The sequence below is a fragment of the Rhipicephalus microplus genome, unplaced genomic scaffold (assembly GCF_043290135.1).
Source record: "Rhipicephalus microplus isolate Deutch F79 unplaced genomic scaffold, USDA_Rmic scaffold_12, whole genome shotgun sequence".
Taxonomy (NCBI): Eukaryota; Metazoa; Arthropoda; class Arachnida; order Ixodida; family Ixodidae; genus Rhipicephalus; species Rhipicephalus microplus.
The window spans coordinates 22,179,277-22,201,485 of NW_027464585.1; positions in this window are offsets into that span (position 1 = coordinate 22,179,277).

Sequence of the window (22,209 nt, forward strand, 5' to 3'; positions counted from 1 at the left end):
GGACATGGAGTCGCATGCTGTTAGCTCCTTTAAAGCTCCACCCGCATGAAGAGTAAAAGTTCGTTAAGCTGCACGTCGAATGCTGCTGCCGCATGTACTGGTACACTTGACGAAGAATTTCCAGCAGCACGTACGTCGGAAGGCTATGTCAAGGCGCGGCGCCATTTTTCTCACGTGAAAACAAAAAGACCAATGTCTTTTGGAAGAGATGGTGGACACAATAGACAAACAAAAAAAGTGCTTCAGCTGGGTGCTCAAGCTGCCTATTCAGACGCCGCAGAAGTCTCGGAGTGTAAATTGTTAGCTCCTCCTAGATTCCCCACTTCTTGGTCGTTTGAAGCAAAGAAATGGGGCGAATTCTCGCTCAGCCGCAGATCTCCCAAAGACACGCCGACGACAGGTCAGCGGATGCATTTTGCTAGTGTTTTTTGGTGTGTCATCATGTTAAACTAAAATGAAGTGCTTTCTTTGAGGCATCATCGTCGTCATTAGCCTAGTGTGAGCATGGGGACTTGCACTTCGTCAGCGGGCGACTAGTCGGCCGATGGTTTACGTCTGCCTCAAGTCTCCTTCGGGATTATATCAGTGTCGTGGTGCTCTAGTGTAAACGCACCTTTATTGAAAACTTCAAGTATCACCATCTCGCATATTTTTATCGTATATTCGTCATATACAAGTAGCGCCATCGCCCCGCCACGGTGGTCTAGTGGCTAAGGTACTCGGCTGCTGACCCGCAGGTCGCGGGTTCGATTCCCGGCTGCGGCGGCTGCATTTCCGATGGAGGCGGAAATGTTGTAGGCCCGTGTGCTCAGATTTGGGCGCACGTTAAAGAACCCCAGGTGGTCAAAATTTCCGGAGCCCTCCACTACGGCGTCTCTCATAATCATATAGTGGTTTTGGGACGTTAAACCCCACAAATCAATCAATCAACAAGTAGCGCCATTCTGTGGACATTCCAAAGACTAAACAAGAGGTGGCTTCATAAAACTACTAGACACATCGAAGACGCAAGACCCACGGCGTAAGGAGCTTCACCCCTAAAAAACGGCTGCAGCTGGACTTGGCTGAGCTACGTTAAGCAAACGAAAGCTTTAAAACGAAACGACAAACGTGTGAGCTTGCACTTGGCACTCGCGTGCGCGTTCGCCAGCAGATGCGCACACTCCTTACGTTTTAGCCTGGACGCTGACAGGTGAACCCCCGCATGCTTTCACTGTAGGGTCGCGCACAACTAAAACGTCACACCTAAATTTCACGTGGCTTGTCACAGGACAAAGTGTCTGCTCTTTGCTTCAAAACAACGCGCAAACACAGAGTTAAAGTGGCTCAGATAGCTCACAGCTAAAGCGAAATTACGTACAGCCTCCATCCCCCACCCCGCATTTGACAACTGTTTCGCATCACATCGACTCCGACAATGAATGTGGTCTGTCTCATTTATAGGGGCGAAGCTTCATGGTGCCTAGGCTTGCCCGGCATTCATCGATGTACCGGCGTCGACACTCGAATCACAACGCATGCTACACAGCTGTGAAAAAAGCACCTGCGCCACTAAGAAAAGAATAAAATAAAACGGTACCGTATAAAATACCTAGATGCAGGAACCATTGTACAAGTCGGGAAATTAAACGTGCACGTTACAGACTTTAAGACCTAGCATTGGCGTCGACGCTCACTGTGTGATGCCAGAAAACCGTTGCTATACGCGTCACATATGTGTGAGTATGAATTAAAAGAAAGGCTTCCAATACAAGAACAACAATCGCAAGTGTGACAAAACAATATAAAACAATAACAATTTCAAACCATTTTTTTTCTTGTAGGTGACTTCAAATAGACATTATGGCCCTAAGGAGCGAGATAGGTCGTCGACTCTTTATGTAACTTTATGTCGCTCAACTTTAAAAAACATAGCAGCGTTCAGGTGAAAGATGTGAGACAATTGAATGTTTAACAATACACTGATCACTAACCTGATCACTTACCCAGGCTGATCACTTACCTGAAAAATAATCCTGCAAGTTTTGAAGATGAAATATCCAATGCGAGTAATTTCTAACGACAATCACACTACTGCTTTTTTGACTGCACTAACAAAATTAAATACAGCTGCTCTTCAAGGCAGCAAACCACGCTTACTAGGTTGTCTTTTTGTCCCAGTTTTAAGTTCGAAGTATTTCTTTGCGAAGTTCAGTGACTTTGAGCGTATCTATCTATCTATCTATCTATCTATCTATCCACCTACGACGTTTAGCTCTCCTGGCCGTTTCAATACTGGTATCAATGCCAAACTTGGTATGGCATAACATGGCTGTATAAAAAACATATTTGACTAGTCATAACATGAAAATCATGCCATATATATCATAAATGCCTTGATTTACGTTTCATGGTCCTGCAGCTCTTGCGGTAGTTTCGTTCCCATGGCATGTTGCAAAATTGGTATGGTACGGCATGATTGCATGGCAAACTTAAGCGACAGATGCTAACATGAAAATCATGACATGTTTGTCATGTAACAACATGACTTCATACCAGGCTCGTGATGCACTTGCGGCCGTTTCACTGATGCCACATATACCATATTTCGTATTACGGTACGTGAGTCGATGACGAAGGTATGTGACTGGTGCAAACGTGATATAAATGAGATGCGTGTCATGTAACAACATGACTACATGCTACGCTCATGATGCGCTCACGGCCGTTTCGCTAGCTTCACATGTACCAAACTCCGCATTACGTGACGCGAACGGACAACATAGGTAAGTGACACATTCAAACATGTTAATCACGACATGCGTATCATGTAACAGCATGACTACATATCACACTTATGATGGGCTCGTGGCTGTTTCGCTAGCTTCACGTATGTGAAATTTGGTACTTCGTGATGCCGATGAATGACGAAGATATCGGACTGTTGCAAATAAGATAATCATGAGATGCGTATCACGTGAGAACATGACTTCATGCCAAAGCCGAGGCGGCAATACATTTCGACGTGATGCGGGGCGCGTGCTTGCTGGCATTCATTTTGTCGCGTCACGCCGGCGTTGCCACGCAAGGCGCCGTTCCTGCCATGTACTCGCAGGCGTGCGCCGCGCTGCGTTGCTTTGACGCATGCGCGTTTCAGCGCGTCGGGCGTCCCTCCGTTAAGAGGAAGACGCAGTGTTGTCTGGGTAATGCATCGGCGCTAAATGCAGCATGTCGCATGTCGCGCGGTATGCCGTCGGTGGTGGTGGTAAGAACATATACTTGACAAAAAACAAAAAGAACAGGAGGTAGGCAGCGACCACCTCATAAGAGTACGAAACCCACAACGAGTAGGTGGGGATCCCTAGTACGGCAACCCATTGGCGTAGGCTGCTGCCTGGGCTCATGGAACCAAGGCCTTTTGGGCCGGAAGGTTAGAGCAGCCAAGCAGGGTCCCCTCCCACTCCTCCCGGGTAGGGTTTGGTATAGGGGGTAGAGCAGGGTCGCACGGCAAGGCTCACACGATGTGGTAGGTGTCCGTAGACGCCTCCCCACAGTGTGAGCAGCTACCGGAAAAGATGGGATCGAAATGTTTGACGGCTGCCGGGCACAGCACAGTGTTCGTGAAGAGTTCGAGTAAAAGCCGATCCTCCGGTTTATTTAGGCCTTTCCTTGGGCGTTGATAAAGACTGTGATGGAACTGGTATCGATCCACAATTTCGCGGAACGAATACAACGAATCGAATTCAAGGTACTCCTGATTGGGGAGGTGAGTGAGAACGCCCTGTGAAAGAGCACCTGGGCGGTGGCGTCGGCTGCCTCATGCCCTTCGACTTCCATGTGAGCAGGAGCCCAGACTATACGATGGTGTGTAGAGATTCCCTGATAATCCAAACGTTGCAATAAGCGGTAGGTCAGGCTTGCGACATGGCCGGTCAAGATGTTTAGACAGGCACCTCGAGAGGCGGAGAATATGATTTGCGACCTAGGATGATAAGTGGCCAATGTAGAAGCGACTTCCTTCGCATGAATTAAGTCCGAGGCTCGAAACGTGAGCCCGTTAACTGTTTGGTTTTCGTTCACGACAGCCGCCGTGTACCTCCACCAGTGTGTGAGCCGGAAGTGTCTACGTAGAACATGCCAGGTTTTGATCCATATTAGTGGGCCAGAACTTCCACCCGCACCAGGACCCGGCCATTGTGGTCTTCTTTTGTCATATTGTTTTGACGAGGACGCACGTGGAAGGCGCATCTCTACACGCATGGGAGTTGAACGCGATCTTCCTTAATGTGAATGTGTTGTATCTGTAGGCGGTCTAATAGTCGGCGCCTCGCTACTGTCTGTGAAAGTCGAGTGTACTAATTTTTGATGTGGGCCTCTCGAAGCTCCCGAATCGTATTCACCATACCCAGGTCTAGAAGTCGCTGGTTGGAGGTGTTCACGAGAAAATCGAGGGCTCGTTTTATAGTTTTGCGAAGGGTGACCAAGTACATCCTCTTTTTGCTTCCGCAGGTGGAGGTATGGTGCAGATTACAAGATTATACTGGTTACGATTGCATGTGCCAGCCACAAGTCGTCTCTACACCGTAGTCCCCCACGTTTATTAGAGACCCGGTAGACCATGCGGCCCACCTGGTCACCCACCTTCCGGAGCTCGGCCAGTGTGGTGTCTGACCGTCCGTTTTGATTAATAAAGAGCCCCCGTACCCGCACTTTTTGTTCAGGAATTGCACCGGTCTCCAGTGAGAGTTCAATTTTGGCTGTGCATTTAGGTGAGGGGCGTATGTGCACGAATTCTGAATTAGAAAGCGAGCACTGAAGGCCACACTGGCGGCATAGTGGTTGTCTATGCTCGCGGCTTGCTGCAGGTTCGCCTCAATATCTCCGAGTGCACCCTCCGTGGCCCAGGTGGTGATGTTATCAGCATACAACACATGTTGTATACCGAGAACATCAGCCAGCTGAGCCGCCAGGTGCATCATGGCCAGATTGAATGGTTGCCGTCGGGCCGCGCCGACGGACGCTGGTCGCGCCTGGCGTCAGACTATAGAGTGCTCGCATTTTGCTAACGGTTCGTTGGTGTGCCCAGCGTGCGCGTGCATCAATGCTACATTGGAGTATATTGGGCCCTTCATGATGCGCTCGTGGCCGTTTTGCAAGCTCCACATATAACAAATTTGGTGTTACGTGACGTCGATGAATGAATAAATATATGACTGGTGCAAACATGATAATCGTGACACACGTGTCATGTAAGAACCTGACCACATACCATGCTCATAGCGTGCTCGCACTCGTTTCGCTAGCTCCAAATATACTAAATTTGGTATCACGTGACGTGAATAGATGACGAAGGTAAACGACACATCCAAACGGAATAATCATGACACGGAAGTCATGTACGGCATCATTTAACTCCACCTCTTAACGCTGTGTTGACTTTAAAGTGACATATCAACATTTCTTATTCGTGCTTCGCATATCATCGATTCCCACTGTACGTGGGATCTGCCAGTTTTTAAGAAATGCAGAACCTTCGACATCTTATTTACACTCTTTACCGCAAGTCACTTCTAATTTCCAAAGTTCTTTTATAGCATTTGATCGACATGACTGATATACCATGTATATTCCTTTCAGCGAAATGCGTCACGGCACTTTGCTCACAGTTGTGGCACTCGCAGCGGCTGCCGATGCTTCGCAGAGACCCCACATCATCGTTATTGTCGCCGATGACTTGGTGGGTGTCACATTCCTAATCCTGCATGCTAGTTCTTTCAAATTTTTAAAAGTCAATTTTGAAGTGTCAGAAAATGCGTCAGCACCTAGAAAGCCATTGAAAAAGATTAGAACTTCGGAAGCATTTCTGCTACTGAATCACATCGAGTTTTAAGCAAAATTACATCTTTGAAAAGCTTTTTATTTACTTGAGAAAAGAGTGTGTCGCATACAAGATGAAACAGTAAATGTGCGCGGCCTGACGAGACCCTAGAAGCTGAATGTAGGAAGAAAGCAAAAATTTGTCGCAAAAGAGAAGCAATGAACGCGATAGCAACAAATTCAAAGGTCGCACGCAGAATGGCAAGCAGATCACGTACAAATGACGCACGAAACGTACTGAGTGGTACAGAGCAATACGAATAAGCGTTTCAGTTGTTACTTCGCTGTGTCTGAAAAGTGCGCCCTTTTTGCAGTGATTGTGCAACGTATTGTAGAGACCTCCTTGCACCCGGTAGCTACAATAGAATCGTTCCGGTGAAATCCCAAGGCCAGCCAAGGCGTGTGATCTTTCCCGCCGCCTGATAAGGGCGTGCGAGCCAGCGTTCACCTCCTCCTTTCCGCGAGGAAAATTACGCGTGGGAGATGAGAGCGTGCGCCGACGTGGCGTGACGATGTGGTGAAGCGCGCTCTATGTGCCATCTTGCTGGTATTGCGGAAAACGTGATAGTTCCACCCAAGATACCCGTCAACAGTGATAGGTGCTAGATAAAATAGCTTACGGTTCGAAAATTGGAGGACGTGCCTCTCCATGGCTCAGTGGTTAATGCCGTGCACTGACGTGTCAGAAGTCTCAAGTTCGATTCCGCGCGGTGAAGTCGTTTTCTGGGTTGTTTTTCTTTCTTGCGTTTTCATATATAAAGAACTGTATACATATAAGGTGAATGATGGCGACGCCGATGCTGGTAGTGAAATTCAGCTGAGAGTGCAATATAATTGCTCACAATAAAACGACATTATTTAATAATGGCACGTTCCGGCCTGCATCATGGAGCCGCGAAAAAAGAAGAGCGTGAGAGCATGAAACGCAGGGACGCTCTTACCTGAAGTCAGAGTGCATACAACCTGACCTTAATATGTGCATAGGCGATGAAGTTGAGTCTGTTCGCAGTGAGTGTGCAACGTCATTGTCTAATTATTCGGTGCAGAAACCCGAAATCTTGGGACTGCTGCCATACCATGTATGAGCCGTCTGAAGTCGCAGTGAACGTCTTGGCGAACGTTCGTCACGACAGTTTTTAGCGAGGATAGTACTCTCCTCGCTAACGCTGCACTTTAAAATGCGAAGCATTTTTTTGCAAACTTCGGCGACTTTGAGCGGATCTATCTATCTATCTATCTATCTATCTATCTATCTATCTATCTATCTATCTATCTTCTATCTATCTATCTATATATATCTATCTATCTATCTATATCTCTAGCCACCTACGATGTTTCGCTCTCCTGACCGTCTCAATAATGGTATCGATACCAAACCTCGTATATCATAATGCGACCGTATCACTAACGTATTTTTTTAGTCAAAACATGAAAATCATTACATGGATGCCAGGAATAGTATGATTTACATTTCATGGTCTTGCTGCTCTTGCGGTGGTTTCGTTCAATTGACATGTTGCAAAACTAGTATGGTATGACATGACTGCATCGCGAGCACAAGTTACAGACCCTAACATGAAAATATAGACACGCTTGTCATGTAACCACATGACTACATACCACACTTATGCTGATGCTCGCGGCCGTTTCACTAGCTTCGCATATCCCAAATTTCCTACTACGGGACGTGAATGGATGACGAATATATGTGACTGATGCAAACATAATAATCACGAGATGCATGTCTTGTAACAACATGAACACATGCCGCGCTCATGATGCACTCGCGGCCATTGCGCTAGCTTCACATATACCAAATTTGGCATTACGGGACTAGAAGGGATGACGAAGGTATTTGATTGGTGCAAACATGATAGTCATGAGATTCGTTTCATGTAACAACATGACTACATGCCGCGCTCATGATGCGTTCACGGCCGTTTCGCTAGCTTCACATATATCAAGTTTGATATTACGTGATGTGAAAAGATGAGGAAATATGTTACTGGTGCAAACGTGATAATCATGAGATGTGTGTCAACATGACTACATGCCACAGTCAAGGCGCCAATATACTTTGACGTGACCGGGTGCGTGCGTGAGCTGGCGTTCGTTTCATCCTGTCAGGCCAGCGATGCCACGCCATGCGCCGAGCTATTCGACGTTGCTTCAACGCATGCGCGTTTTAGCACGCCCGGCGTCCCTCCATCATGAAGAGAGGCAAACGAAGTGCTGTCTGGGTAGAGCTTGGCAACTTCATTGACGCGAAATACGGCATGTTGCACTTCGCGCTGGTCAATTGCCGGCGGGCCGCGCCGACCGACGCGGTCGCTCGCGGCGCCAGACTAAGAAGTGCTCGCGTTTTTCTAGCATGGTGTTGCTGCACCCAGCGTGTGTGCACGTCAATATTACGACATAGCTTATTGGGCTCTTCATGATACGCTCGCGGTCGTTTCGTTAGCTTCACATATACCAAATTTGGTGTTACGTGACGTCAATAGATGTGAAGGTAAATGAATGGTGCAAGTATGATATTCATGATACGCGTGCTATGTAAGAACATGACAACCTACCACGTTTGTGATGCGCTCACGGCCGTTTCGCTATAGCATCACATACACCAAAATTGGTATCACGTGACGTGAAGAGACGACAAAGGTAAATGACACGTCCCCACATGATAATCATGATATGCGTGTCGTGTAAAGCATGACTACATGCTACGCTTATGGCGTGCTCGGGGCCGTCTCCCTAGCACAAAATATACCAAAGTTAGTATTACGTGACGTGAATAGAGGACGAAGCAAAATGTCACGTCGATACAGGATAATGATGGCATGCGTGTCATGTTAAACTTCACTACCTGCTACGCTTATAGCACGATAGCAGCTGTTTCGCTAGCTCCACATATACCAAATTTGGTATCACGTGACATGAATAGATCATGAAGATAAATGACACAGCCAATATGACAGTCATGACATGGAAGTCCTGTACGGCATAATTTACTTCAGCATAATAACGTTCTGCTGATTTTAAACTGACATATCAACCTTCCTCATTTGTGCTTCGCATATCACCGATTCCCACTTTTCTCAAGATCTGTTGACCAGTTCAATTCCACATATGAGAATTGAGAGGTTAAAAAGTATGGGCTTGACTTTGACACCAAGATTGAGCAGTACATTCATGACGAAGACTTCGAGGCCGTGTACAACGTTGTCCTAAATTCTGAAGCCAATGCTACTTAAGCTAGCTTAGATTAACAGTAAGATAAATGTTACGGTAGTGAACAACAACCGAATAAACGCTCGCTGAAACACTTGTAGCAGCATTCAACGCAACTATAGCTCGACAGCCCAAACAGATACTCACTCCTTTCTCACGAAAACTATGCAAGTGAACCAAACTTAGGGCGCGATTAGACGAAATTGACCGAAGTAACATCTCCATCATAGCCACAGAGAAGTTTTATTACCTAAATTATTGTCACGTCCAGGAACGGTGTTTATTCAAGCGCGGCGCAGTGGTAGCTTCAGCGGCCTTGAGTCCGAACTGATAATGTCGCGATCGCAAGGCCTGTTTTCTTTTTTTTTCAACTCTCTTAACCCCAGACCTACTACACACTTGTGCACATACTCCAACTACTATTTCATTTGCACGCAGTCAAAGCCCACCGGGTGAGTCAGTCAATCTCTCTAGAATTAAATTGCTTTAAATGGGCAATATGTGTAATTTGCATCTTTTCAAAACGTGGGCCGTTAGCATAAAGGTGTACAACGCGGTATGTCACCTCGCTTTTGCAGTCGACAATGATATATGGTCCAGCATAGTGCACCAGCAGTTTTTTACATAAGCCGCGTTTGCTCACTGGAGTCAAAAGCCACACCAAGTCGTCGTGTTCGCGTGTGTTGTGTTGGCGTCTCCCGTCGAACCGTGCTTTCCAACTTTGTTGCGAAACGAGAGTGCAAAAATGAGCAAGTCATTGTGCCTCGTCCGCAAGACAAATAGTATCAGAAATGCTTAGATAATCGTGGTTTAAAAACGAGAAAATTGTATCGAGTGTATAGTGTGGCAGCCTAGCACAAAGAAGAAAGAAGGAGCTGTAGCCGGTAGTCTCATGCTGTGCGGTGTTGAAGGCATTAGTACAGAAAGGCAACACATCGGCCCAATTTTTGTGATCTGCTGACACACACATGAACAGCATGTTTGGGAGAACTCCGTTTGTGTATTCAATCACATCATTCATTTGAGGGTGATATGGCGTAGAGCTTCGAAAACTTGAAGCACATAAACAGAGCACATCTGCGATCATGTCTGCCATGAACTGGCATCCAGAGTCACTATTAAAGACGTTTGGAGGTCATTGTCGGAAAATCATAGCGCGTAGCTTGAAAAGGCACACTCAGTATCGGCTCAGATGTTGGGCACACACAATTATCAACAAGGTTCTTTGAAGGACTGTGGAAATAGACCAAAAAGGTCGATTCCAACTTGCTCAAATGAAGTTCTTGAAGTCGCAACGGGATACAGCCTTCCAGGAAGAGTGCTTGCAGGACGCTTTAGAAATTGACGTTCATTTCAGCTAGACACATACTACTGTGCAGTCTCACGCATTTTAGGCCAGTAAAACCTTTCTTGAAGGCGCTAGAGTCTTCTCGTTCTCCTAAATGGTCGGATGTTGGATCATCGTGCATGGTTCCCAAAATGAAAAGGCAGAAACTTTTTGGAACTGCTAGAAAATAGCCCGAACCTGTAGTAAAATAGTTCTTCTTGTATAGTAGCCCGTTACACACACAAAAACGAGTGGCTGATGAATTTCTCCCGAAAGCAAGAAGTTCCTGTAGAACACTGTCCTTTTGCGATTCATTCCTAATGCAGTCTTGTCGAGAAATCTTGCCTTCAATAATGTGATGTACCCGTCGAAGTTGTCAACGTGACAGTTCATCGTAGGAAGTGGCAGCCGCGAAAACCAATCTGCATCAGCGGGCTGGCAACCAATTTTATAAGCGATCGTAAAGTCGTATTCCTGTAGGCAAAGTGTCCAACGTGCCAGTCGACAGTATGGGTCGTGCAGATTGACCAGCCAGCACAGAAATTAGTGGTCTGTCACGATGGTGATTGGGCGTCTGTAAGAGGTATGACTAGAAGCGCTGTATTGTCAAGACCACTGCAAAACACATCTGTTCCGTATATTGTATATTGTATTGCTCAGACTTGTTTAGAGAATGACTCGCATATTCCACAAGTTCTTTGGTCTCGACCCACTGAAACCACAACCGCATCGACAACAACGCCGCTAGCATACGAATGCACTTCTAGGGCAGCCATTGGGTTGAAGTGTCACAGAATTGTGTGGGTCATCAATCGGTATTTCAATTCCCTAAAAGTGGTCGCACATTCCGGGGTCTATTTGAACCACACGTCTTTTTGAAGCCGACACGTCAGTGGATGCACAATATTAGAGAATGCAAGAATGAAGCCACGAAAGTACGAACACAGTCTCAGAAAGCTCCTTAAATTTTTTAGTGAGTGAGGCTGCTTGAAGACTTTCACTGCTGTCGTCTTCACTGAATCATGTCCGCTTTGTCCACCTAGTGGCCTGGAACAAGCATCTGATGCTCTCCAATTTGAAATTTTTGTTTTTTTTATTTCAACAGCAAACGTGCTTTGCCTTGAAAACTTTGCTTAAGGGGGAGACATGTATTCTGCTTACAAAATGTGCGTCCAAAGATCACTACATCATCCAAATATCACATGCACTTTCCCCATTTTAAGCCACGCAAGATGTTCATGAAGCACTCAAGCGTGATGGTGCGTTTTACAGCCGGAATGGCATCACATTAAATTCAAGAGGTCCGTCTGGTTTTAAAAATGCTGTCTTCTCGTTATCTTTCTTCTCCAACAGTATTTGCCAATATTCTGATCTCAGATCGACAGACTAAAAATAGGAAATCATTGAAAGGTAATGAATATCGTCTTGAATCTACGGAAAGGGCATACGACCTTTTTGGTTATGGCGTTGAAGTGATGGTCATCAGCGCAAATTTCCATGAAACTGAAATTACTTCAGCTGCCCATGGATTGCATGATTCCTAGATAACATTTTTCTTGCTTGTCACGAACTTGGTCATTGATAACCTTGCGCTCCGAGAGTGACTCACGGTATGATTTCTGTCAGATGGGCAAATAACATCCCGTATCGATGCGGTGTTGTGTACGAAAAGGGGGAAATTATGGTGGATCTTCCTCCTGGGGAAAGACGGACACTCCGAAGGGTTTCGTTTAAATACTCACCAGTATTCGACGCTGGGTTGTGCTTGGCGTTTGGTGGATCAGAACTATTATCTAGGAGCCTGTAACATGCTCATTGACTGAAGTAAGCTCAATCGGGGAATTTAGGTGCCCTTCGAAAACTTCAAAAAATAATACTTGCTGTTCGTGACTCACCGCAAGCTCCAGACCCTCTGGCATACCGTAGATTCATCAAAACAGCTGATTGTCCATAAGTTAGTGTGTCCTTGAACGACTGGCAGCATACAATACGGTATAAGAAATTTATTCTTCATCCAAATAAGGTGTATCGGCTTTACGATGTCGTAAAATCTTTTTTCTGTGGCGGCAGAACGTGTAACTGAGACACACTTTGCTGGAAATAGTAGAAAAATTACATCTATGCTTACACAAAGGGAACTTTCGTGACAAGGCGGGTGTTTCATAAACGCAGGTGGAGAGCTTGAATCTACGGTAATGTATCCCATTCGGCAGTTGACATTGGCCCCACAAAGCTTAAGGAAATCCAGACTCAGTAATACTTCATGCGTTGCATGAGGTATATTCGCGAACTCAGCGTTAATAAGATAACCAATCAAGCAAACTTTGACACAGCACACACTAAGAGGATATAGGGACTCACAACTCACTCCAAAAACGCATCGTTATGGTCCCAGCAGAACAATACGTTTCGCCCAAGGACGCGTTTCAACAGTCTACACACACAAACACAAACACACATATCTTATTCTTGAAAATACTAATAGGCGGAGGTGTATCTGTACACATTGTTGAATGTCCAGCGACTTCACCTCCAATGCCCACGTCGACTAGTTTTTCGAGAAGGGTGGCAGATATCGGCGTCGAGAAGACGGCAACCGGCTTCCGTTAGGAGCAGGCGATGGTGTACAGCTGCGACCGATGGCCGGAGAAATTCTTCAGCGTCCCTAGTATGCTGTTGGTGGAGCTTTTCATGAACATGTAGCCACTTAAACCACGAGGTCGCTCACGCTGAGGTGTCGTAGTTTGACTGGTTGTACCTCCGCGGCTGGCAGCGATGGCAAGATCACGCAGTGTTGACCCTCGACGCCGCAGCTGTTGTACACGGGCACAGAACAGTAAAAAAATGCTCTTTTGAGCGCTCATTCATGAAGGATCGTTAATTGGAACGCGAAGGCTCGCCATTCTGGTCTGTAGCTGTCTGTCACAGTGTGTTGTGGCCAGGACAATAGCAGTGCCAATAGTGCTGCAGAGATGTGAACGTGCCTTGATGTAGCCACATTCTTCCAGATTCATTGCGGTGTGCAACGCACAATGACGGTGGCAAAGTAGCACATGCTGCTACTGGCATTGAGTAGTGCGAAGAATAGGTGACATCTTGCGGTCACAGTTTTTCACGCACTCTTTGCCGAATAGTTGAAGCAAGGTTTCTGGCGGATTGATATCAACGCTAGTGATCAGTGACATTTGCCAGTCGCCCAAATTTCAGTGCAATGCAACGTGTCTTCAACGTCTCAAACGTGTGGCAGTGGCACACAAGATTCCTGACAGCGGTTAGATTTTCTCAACCTATCCGAAAGTTATGAACACTTTCGGTGATGTCTTTGACAAGATTACAACTTTGTCTTCTTCCTACATCCGCGAGTTTATAATCTCGCACAGGTTGAGGACTTTCTCGATATATGTTGTCCACGTCTCCCCATGAGTCTAAGCTCTTTGGGCAAGTGTCCGCTCAGTGCGTTTCTTCCTGCAGTCTGAGTCACCGAAACCTTTCTTCACTTATTCAACAAAAAGGCCACAAGTTGTTAACGACTCTTCGTGAATCGCACACTACATGAGAGCAATTTTCATAAAGAAACACTAACTACTCAGGCTTAGAGTTGTCGTTCCTGTGGTTGTATCGGCTCACCCTGTCATAGTGCTCGAGCCAGTGATCCACATCTTCTCCTCCTCTTCCAGTCCCCGCCACGGTGGTCTAGTGGCTAAGGTACTCTGCAGCTGACCCGCAGGTTACGGGATTGAATCCCGGCTGCGGCGCCTGCATTTCCGATGGAGGCGAAAACGTTGTAGGCCCGTGGGCTCAGATTTGGGTGCACGTTAAAGAACCCCAGGTGGTCGAAATTTTTGGAGCCCGCCACTACAGCATCTTTCATAATCATATCACAGTTTTGAGATGTTAAACCCTACAAATCAATCAACCCTTCTCTTCCAGCGAACGGACTTGGTTCAATGTAGTGGCGAATATGAGCACCCGTCATGGATTTGGGCGTTTGTCCCAAATCATGTAGCATAGTGAAAGTCGTTGGTGAGAGATCAGCAAGCTGACGCCACTGGCTAAATTCAAATGGATGTGGCTCCGTAGTAAATTGACGTCGTGAAGCCCGCACATTCACCACTCTGTCACGTCCAAGCACGGTGTTTATTGAGACACGAACCAGTGGTAGCTTCAGTGGACCTAATTCCGAACTGAGACTATCGCGATCACGAGGCGCGCCTTCTTTCTCGTCATGTCTCTTAACCACAGACCCACTAGATAGGTGCACATACTCAAACTACAATTGTAATAATATTATCTGAAAGGAAATGCTGCATTAGTAATAACAAGTCTTCCGACTACTGAGAACTGTTACAACGACGCCATCACATTGCCCGGAAGCGCCTTGTAGATAAGTGTCATGATATGCGCGGTAGGTTCATCTGGTGCGCGATGTTTGTGAGTTTGTGCTGTGCCGTACGCCGACGAAGATGACGATGAGACAAGGAAAAGGCGGAATCGTGTCGTCAAATTCAAGCCAAGCCATGGGGAGAGAGGAGAAGAAGACGACGACGGGGCGTTCGAGAAGAAGGATCCGAACGAAACAGTGGCAGGCTGAAGCGCTCGTCGGGTCGTGGTCCCGAAGCCTACCTGTGCCTGTGTTCCGCACGAGCCTGGCTCCCTTCTACCGTGTGATCCAGCAGCCGGCGCCGGTCCGTTGTACTCGGATCCGGGCGTTTTCCAGACCTGGGCCTACTACTGGCTGTCCGGGACGTGCTTGCCACACATCGACTCGGCCTCACGCTCCGCTCCGACCATGCCTGAGTCATCGCTGATGTCGGCGTAAGACGCAACGCAACGCATCGACTCATCTGCCTTCGACGTCACACGGTGAAGTGTTTCAAACCTTGTGTAGTGCAGTGGGGGACTACGCTAAGCGTCAGACCTTGTCTTTCGAGAACGTGTGTCGTGCTCGTACCTAAGGCAGTTCTTCGCTGTTGCCATGTGACACGCCAAGCTTCATTATCGTTTTTTTCCTTTTTTTGTGGCATTAAAGCCTTATAACTCAAGTTGCAAATGTCTTCGTCAGTCTCGACAACGATTATTTAAGTTGCCGAGATTACTCGAACCGTATCCCTCACAATTGGCGTCCGCGCGACAGGACGAAGCCGTTTGCACTGGGTTGAAATCTGTAGGGAAGATGAGTGAGCAAGAGCTTATAACGCTAGCGGAACGCATGGGGCTTCAAGGAGCCGAGCTAAAGACGTGGGTAGACGCGCGGTTAGAGCGGGCTCATGAGGAATCTGTGCAAGCGCGTGAAGAGCGTTCCGCGGAAAGGCAGGCGGCGAAGGAACGTTTGGAGATAGAAGAGAGAACTCTTCAACTGCGAATTCGACTAGCTGAGGTTGAAGATAGCCGAGAGCCAACAGCGCGGGACCGCGAACCTGAGAGGAGTCAAAGCCGCCCGTGCTTGATCAATCCTCACAACCTGATTCCAGTGTTTGACGAGGGGCGTGACGATCTCGATGCGTATCTCAAGAGGTTCGAACGCGTAGCAGTTGGTCAAGAGTGGCCTGAGGAGAAGTGGGCGACAGCGCTTAGTTTATGCCTCAGTGGGGAAGCATTGAAAGTCTTCGGTCGTCTGTCGCCAGAAGACTCAATGGATTACCAGAGTACGAAAATGGCCTTGCTCCAGAGGTTTCGTTTCACAGCCGAAGGCTATCGCGAAAAGTTTCGGCAAAGCAAGCCTGAAGACGGCGAAACTGGTAAACAGTACGCCACGAGATTACAGAGTTACTTCGATAGATTGCTGGAAATGTCGGAAACGGACGAGGACTTTGCATCCGTGCGCAACCTCATTGTAGCTGAGCAGTTTCTGAATAACTGCCACGATCGCCTGGCACTTTTTCTAAGGGAGAAGAAATGCAGGACGGTAAAAGAAATGGCAGAAGCAGCTGATACCTTCTTGGAAGCCCAGCGGCAAACAAACTTGTTGGTATTTCGTACCAAGCCTGCAAACAACATTCCCAAGGAGCAAGAAGGATTTACTTATACCCAGCCTCCTCTTAGATGTTTCGTCTGTGATCGACCCGGCCACAGAGCATCTGATTGCCGCACGAAACCCCAACGAGTCTTCTGTGGGCACTGTCGGAAGCCCGGCCACGATGCAAGAGCATGCCCAAGCAACGGCGGGTCAAAGAAAATGACATCTTGCATCGTGGCTACTGACCAGAAGTCCGAGACGCCCCGATGTGCCGATGATTCATCACAAGGTGAATATGTTGCTAGTGCACTCCGAACGCGCACCGCAACGGCTACACGAAACTTGCCGGTGTTACAGGGAGAAGTGTTTGGACATACTGTATCAGTCTTGAGGGATACTGGAAGCAACACCCTGGTCGTGCGACGTTCCCTCGTTCCCGATGATGCGCTGACGGGTACTACCGCCACTATTTTATTGGCCGATGGTAGTTGCAACGAGGTACCGGAAGCAGAAGTACGGATTCTATCGCCCTATTTCACCGGAAATGCGATAGTCAAATGCATGACGTCGCCACTTTACGATGTCATCGTAGGAAATGTTCCCGGCGCCCGTGACGCTAATGACCCCGACTCAACGTGGAAGGAGTCAGCGAGCCTGAAGTCGGAAACTAATCAGGCATTGAATTCTGAAGAGAAATCCAGGGATGGATGCGGGACGAATAGCACAGTCATGGTTGGTGTTTCAAGCAAAGGACATCGCCGGAAGGTCACGACTGCTAAATTTGGAAACTTAGAGGTGACACAGGAGTCATTTCGCCAAAAACAAGAGGAAGACCGGTCGCTGGATGTTTGTAGGGCGAAAGTCGACACCCTCATCCGCGGTAAAGGAGCCACATACCACTCATTTATGTTCGAGAAAGGAATCTTGTACCGCGTTTACCACTTGACTCCGGGTAAATCAGTTCAACAAGCGGTGGTTCCAAATGCGTTGCGTGTCCATGTGTTGCACTTGGCACATGAATCACCGATATCTGGTCACCAGGGTATCAAGAAGACGAAGGACCGAGTTTTGGAGTCGTTTTATTGGCCCGGTGTACAGGAGGAGGTACGAAGATTCGTAAAATCATGCGACGCATGCCAAAGGACATATCCCAAAGGCAAAGTAAGCAAGGCGCCTCTTGGACGAATGCCTTTGATTGACACGCCATTCGAACGTGTGGCCGTTGATATCATGGGACCTCTGACGCCGATTTCAAAGAAGGGTAATCGGTACATTCTTACCCTTGTGGATTTCGCCACTCGGTACCCGGACGCGGTGGCTTTGCCCGCAATTGATTCGGCAACAGTAGCAGATGGACTACTGGAGATGTTCTCTCGAATAGGATTTACACGGGAGATCCTATGTGATCAAGCATCCTGCTTCACGTCAGGCCTGATGGAAGAGGTGAATGCTCTGCTTGCTATTCGACATTTGAGCTCGACGCCTTACCACCCGGTATGCAATGGCTTGGTCGAAAGGTTCAACGGCACTTTGAAACAGATGTTGCGCAAGTTGTGCCAAGAGAAGCCGAAGTCATGGGACCGATTTCTTGCGCCTCTGTTATTCGCCTATCGAGAAGTACCTCAGGCCAGTATGGGCTTCTCGCCGTTTGAACTGATCTACGGCCGGCACGTCCGAGGACCCCTGGATATATTGAAGGAACTCTGGACAGGGGAAGACCTAGAGGAAGATATCAAGACTACTTATGGATACGTGCTTGATCTGAGAGAACGTCTTGAACGCACCTTGAAGCTGGCTCAAGAGAATCTCTCCCGAGCTCAACACTCGCAAAAGAAGTATTATGACCGAACCTCCAGAACCCGACAGCTCAAAGTTGGTGACCGGGCTCTTATATTGCTCCCAACCAGGGAAAACAAGCTTCTTATGCACTGGAAGGGGCCATTTCCGGTTACAGGAAAAAAGAATGACCACGACTATTGGTTGGACCTTGGGCACACCACGAAAATGTTTCACATAAACATGCTCAAGCGCTACGAAGAACGTCAACCAGAAGTCACTAGTCAAGCTTCATCGTTCGTTGTAGTCGAAGAAGGAGAGTCGGATTCACCCCTCCCTACATTTAAAGTAAATGAAGGGAAAGGTATTGAGTCGGTCACACTCGGAAGTAATTTAGACGAAGCACAACGCGATGATATGTGCAATCTCTTGGAGGAATTCCGAGACATATTTTCCGAAGTTCCTGGGAAGACGAACCTCCTAGAGTGCCGGCTAGAGCTTACTACAACAAAACCAACAGCACGTCACAGTATCCGTTGCCGTTTGCAATGAAGGAAATAGTAGAGAAGGAGGTTCAAGATATGCTGAAGTTGGGAGTTATTGAACGATCCCATTCGCCGTATAACTCACCCTTGGTCCTGGTTAAGAAACCGGACAACAGCTTTCGCGCGTGCATTGACTTCCGTCACATTAATGAGGTTCTGGTGTCCGATTCGGAACCCATACCCAGAACTGACATTATGTTTGCTGAAGTCGGCACGAAGTCGGTTTTCTCAAAGTTAGATCTTACAAAGGGCTATTGGCAAGTACCCTTAGAGGAAAGTTCTCGTCCGAAAACAGCTTTTTCAACGCAATCTGGACACTACCATTTTCTCTATATGCCTTTTGGGATTAAGACAGCCTCGGCCATAATCACACGATTGATGAGGACATTACTGCACGGCATTCCAAACACAGTGCATTACATAGACGATGTTCTAATTGCCACAGCTACGTGGGAGGAGCATCTAGTGACATTGAAACAGTTGTTTCAGAGGATCCGAGAAGCAGGCCTACGGATCAAACCTCAAAAATGTGAGATCGGAATGACTTCTGTCATCTTCCTTGGGCATCACCTCGGCGATGGTACAATCCGCCCAGTAGAAAGCACGATAGCGAAGATCGCTAAAGCCCCAAGACCGGAAACGAAGAAGCAGCTTCGCTCTTTTCTCGGCTTGGCGGGATATTACCGAGACCTCATACCTCACTATGCCCAGAAAGCGAAACCACTGACTGAAATGACAAGAAAGATGGAAAAGAACAAGTTAGCGTGGAATACCGAAAGAGAAGAGGCATTTGAAACCCTCAAACAAGCTCTAGCATCTATGCCAGTAGTCAAGGCTGCTGACATAAAGAAACCCTTCGTATTACGTACAGATGCATCTGATAGGTGTATAGGCGCTGTGCTTATGCAGGAACACGAGGGTCTTCTTCACCCGGTGTCATATGCCAGCCGCCAACTTATGCCCCGGGAAGAGAGATACTCTGCAATTGAAAGAGAGTGTTTAGCGTTAGTTTGGGCGATCGCGAAATTTCATATCTTCCTTTATGGAACCTCCTTCGTCGTTCAGACTGACCATCAACCGCTACGATACCTCTCTCAAGCCAAGCATTTGAACAGCCGGATCTTGCGCTGGAGTCTCGCATTGCAAGAGTACACCTTTCGCGTTGAGCATATCAAAGGATCAGAGAACGTAGGTGCTGATTATATGAGCAGGCTACAGGTGTAGGTGCTAGCTATACAACATTAATGTAATAATGTACCATATGCCTAGGGACTCTCACATACAGACTATTCTCTTGGTGCAACAGTTCGGTACATTTGTTTGTCGTAAGTCTTGTCTCCCGCGCACTTTGGACAGTTTTTTTTAAAAAAAAAGAAAAAAAAACTTTTGAAAGGGGGGACTTTTGTCATGATATGCGCGGTAGGTTCATCTGGTGCGCGATGTTTGTGAGTTTGTGCTGTGCCGTACGCCGACGAAGATGACGATGAGACAAGGAAAAGGCGGAATCGTGTCGTCAAAGTCAAGCCAAGCCATGGGGAGAGAGGAGAAGAAGACGACGACGGGGCGTTCGAGAAGAAGGATCCGAACGAAACAGTGGCAGGCTGAAGCGCTCGTCGGGTCGTGGTCCCGAAGCCTACCTGTGCCTGTGTTCCGCACGAGCCTGGCTCCCTTCTACCGTGTGATCCAGCAGCCGGCGCCGGTCCGTTGTACTCGGATCCGGGCGTTTTCCAGACCTGGGCCTACTACTGGCTGTCCGAGACGTGCTTGCCACACATCGACTCGGCCTCACGCTCCGCTCCGACCATGCCTGAGTCATCGCTGATGTCGGCGTAAGACGCAACGCAACGCATCGACTCATCTGCCTTCGACGTCACACGGTGAAGTGTTTCAAACCTTGTGTAGTGCAGTGGGGGACTACGCTAAGCGTCAGACCTTGTCTTTCGAGAACGTGTGTCGTGCTCGTACCTAAGGCAGTTCTTCGCTGTTGCCATGTAACACGCCAAGCTTCATTATCGTTTTTTTTTCCTTTTTTTTGGCATTAAAGCCTTATAACTCAAGTTGCAAATGTCTTCGTCAGTCTCGACAACGATTATTTAAGTTGCCGAGATTACTCGAACCGTATCCCTCACAATAAGACACGCCTGGAAAAAGAGTATTTTGGCAATTTATGGATTTTTAGCCCTGTCACCAAATGACACCAGAGTTCAACAGAGTTATACCACCGAAGGGTAAGAAGCATCAAGTGAAGGTCCAAGAATTCGTCAGGCAAGAAAAGCTTAAGCCAGGCAAGACTAGTGCTGGAGCTAAAGGTTGAAATAATGATGGCAAGTGTGTACACTCTGGCGCTTCCACCTCACGCGCCAAGCAGCTTCCCAACCGTAAAGGTGGAGGGACCTACAAGGACAGCGCGAGAGGCTGGCAGCTCTTGAGGTCCCACATGGAGTTGTGGACTGACTGCACTGGCATGTGGGCTTGTGCATCACGTGCTGTCCATCGTGGCCAGGGCTAGCAGCTACCGCATCACGTCCCTGTCTTCATTTTCGCCGAAGGGCAGGGGGCAGTATGGGAGCGGCGGCCGCGAGCCTGCCAATGACAGAAGAAAGAGGAAGACGACGATGGGGTGTGCGCCGAGTAGCACGTGACAGCCACTGGCATCGGGCAATTGCAGCCCGGATTTCAGTCAATAAAGAATGTTCCTGTTCTGGCTCCGCGTCTTCCTTGTGGGGTTCTAGGCTGAGCACCCCCAAAAATCCTCGACACACCTTACGTCCCGACGAACCCATCAAGCAGGATGACGTGTGCCCTAGACGCTAAAGTACCAATTCCAACAAGTTTTCCGACTGTTTTTTTGGAATTTGACATCCCCTAAATTACAGAAACTATAAGCAAGCCATCCTGAAGGAAAAAGCAGTGATACATACTGAGAAAACTTTAGGAGAGATAGATTTGAACTTTAAAGCCTTATACAAGTCACCGTTACTTGATAGGAAAATCTTGCCAACATAATCTGAACACTAACAATGTACTGCTCCAAATGAATGACGGTATTATAAAAATGTACTCGCGAGCAGGACACATCGAAGTGTGACATACCTTCAATTGTGACAAAGTTATGTGATATGCCACACAAGAAAGAATGTGAAGAACCGCTGACAAGAAAAGGTCGAGCGGTGTTTGACGCTACGGAAATAGGCTAGACGAAGTGGTACGTTGCGCCTTATACATGCGCTGTACCTGTTCTGGCAATGCATGAGCATTTCACAAAGAATCCCCAGGTGAACAATCCATCATAGTGTGTCTGGCGTGTTCTGTTGTTATCTGGTGGATACACTAGAACACACTGGTGTGGTCTGGTATATACAAGAGCCTGAGGTGCTGTGTCCTGGTGAAAATACCAACCCACTCTAGTGTGTCCAAGTAGGATGTGTTCTAGTGGGATCCGTTCTGGTGTGAAAATTGCCTGCCACGGTGGTCTAGTGGCTAAGGTACTCGGCTGCTGACCCGCAGGTCGCGGGATCAAA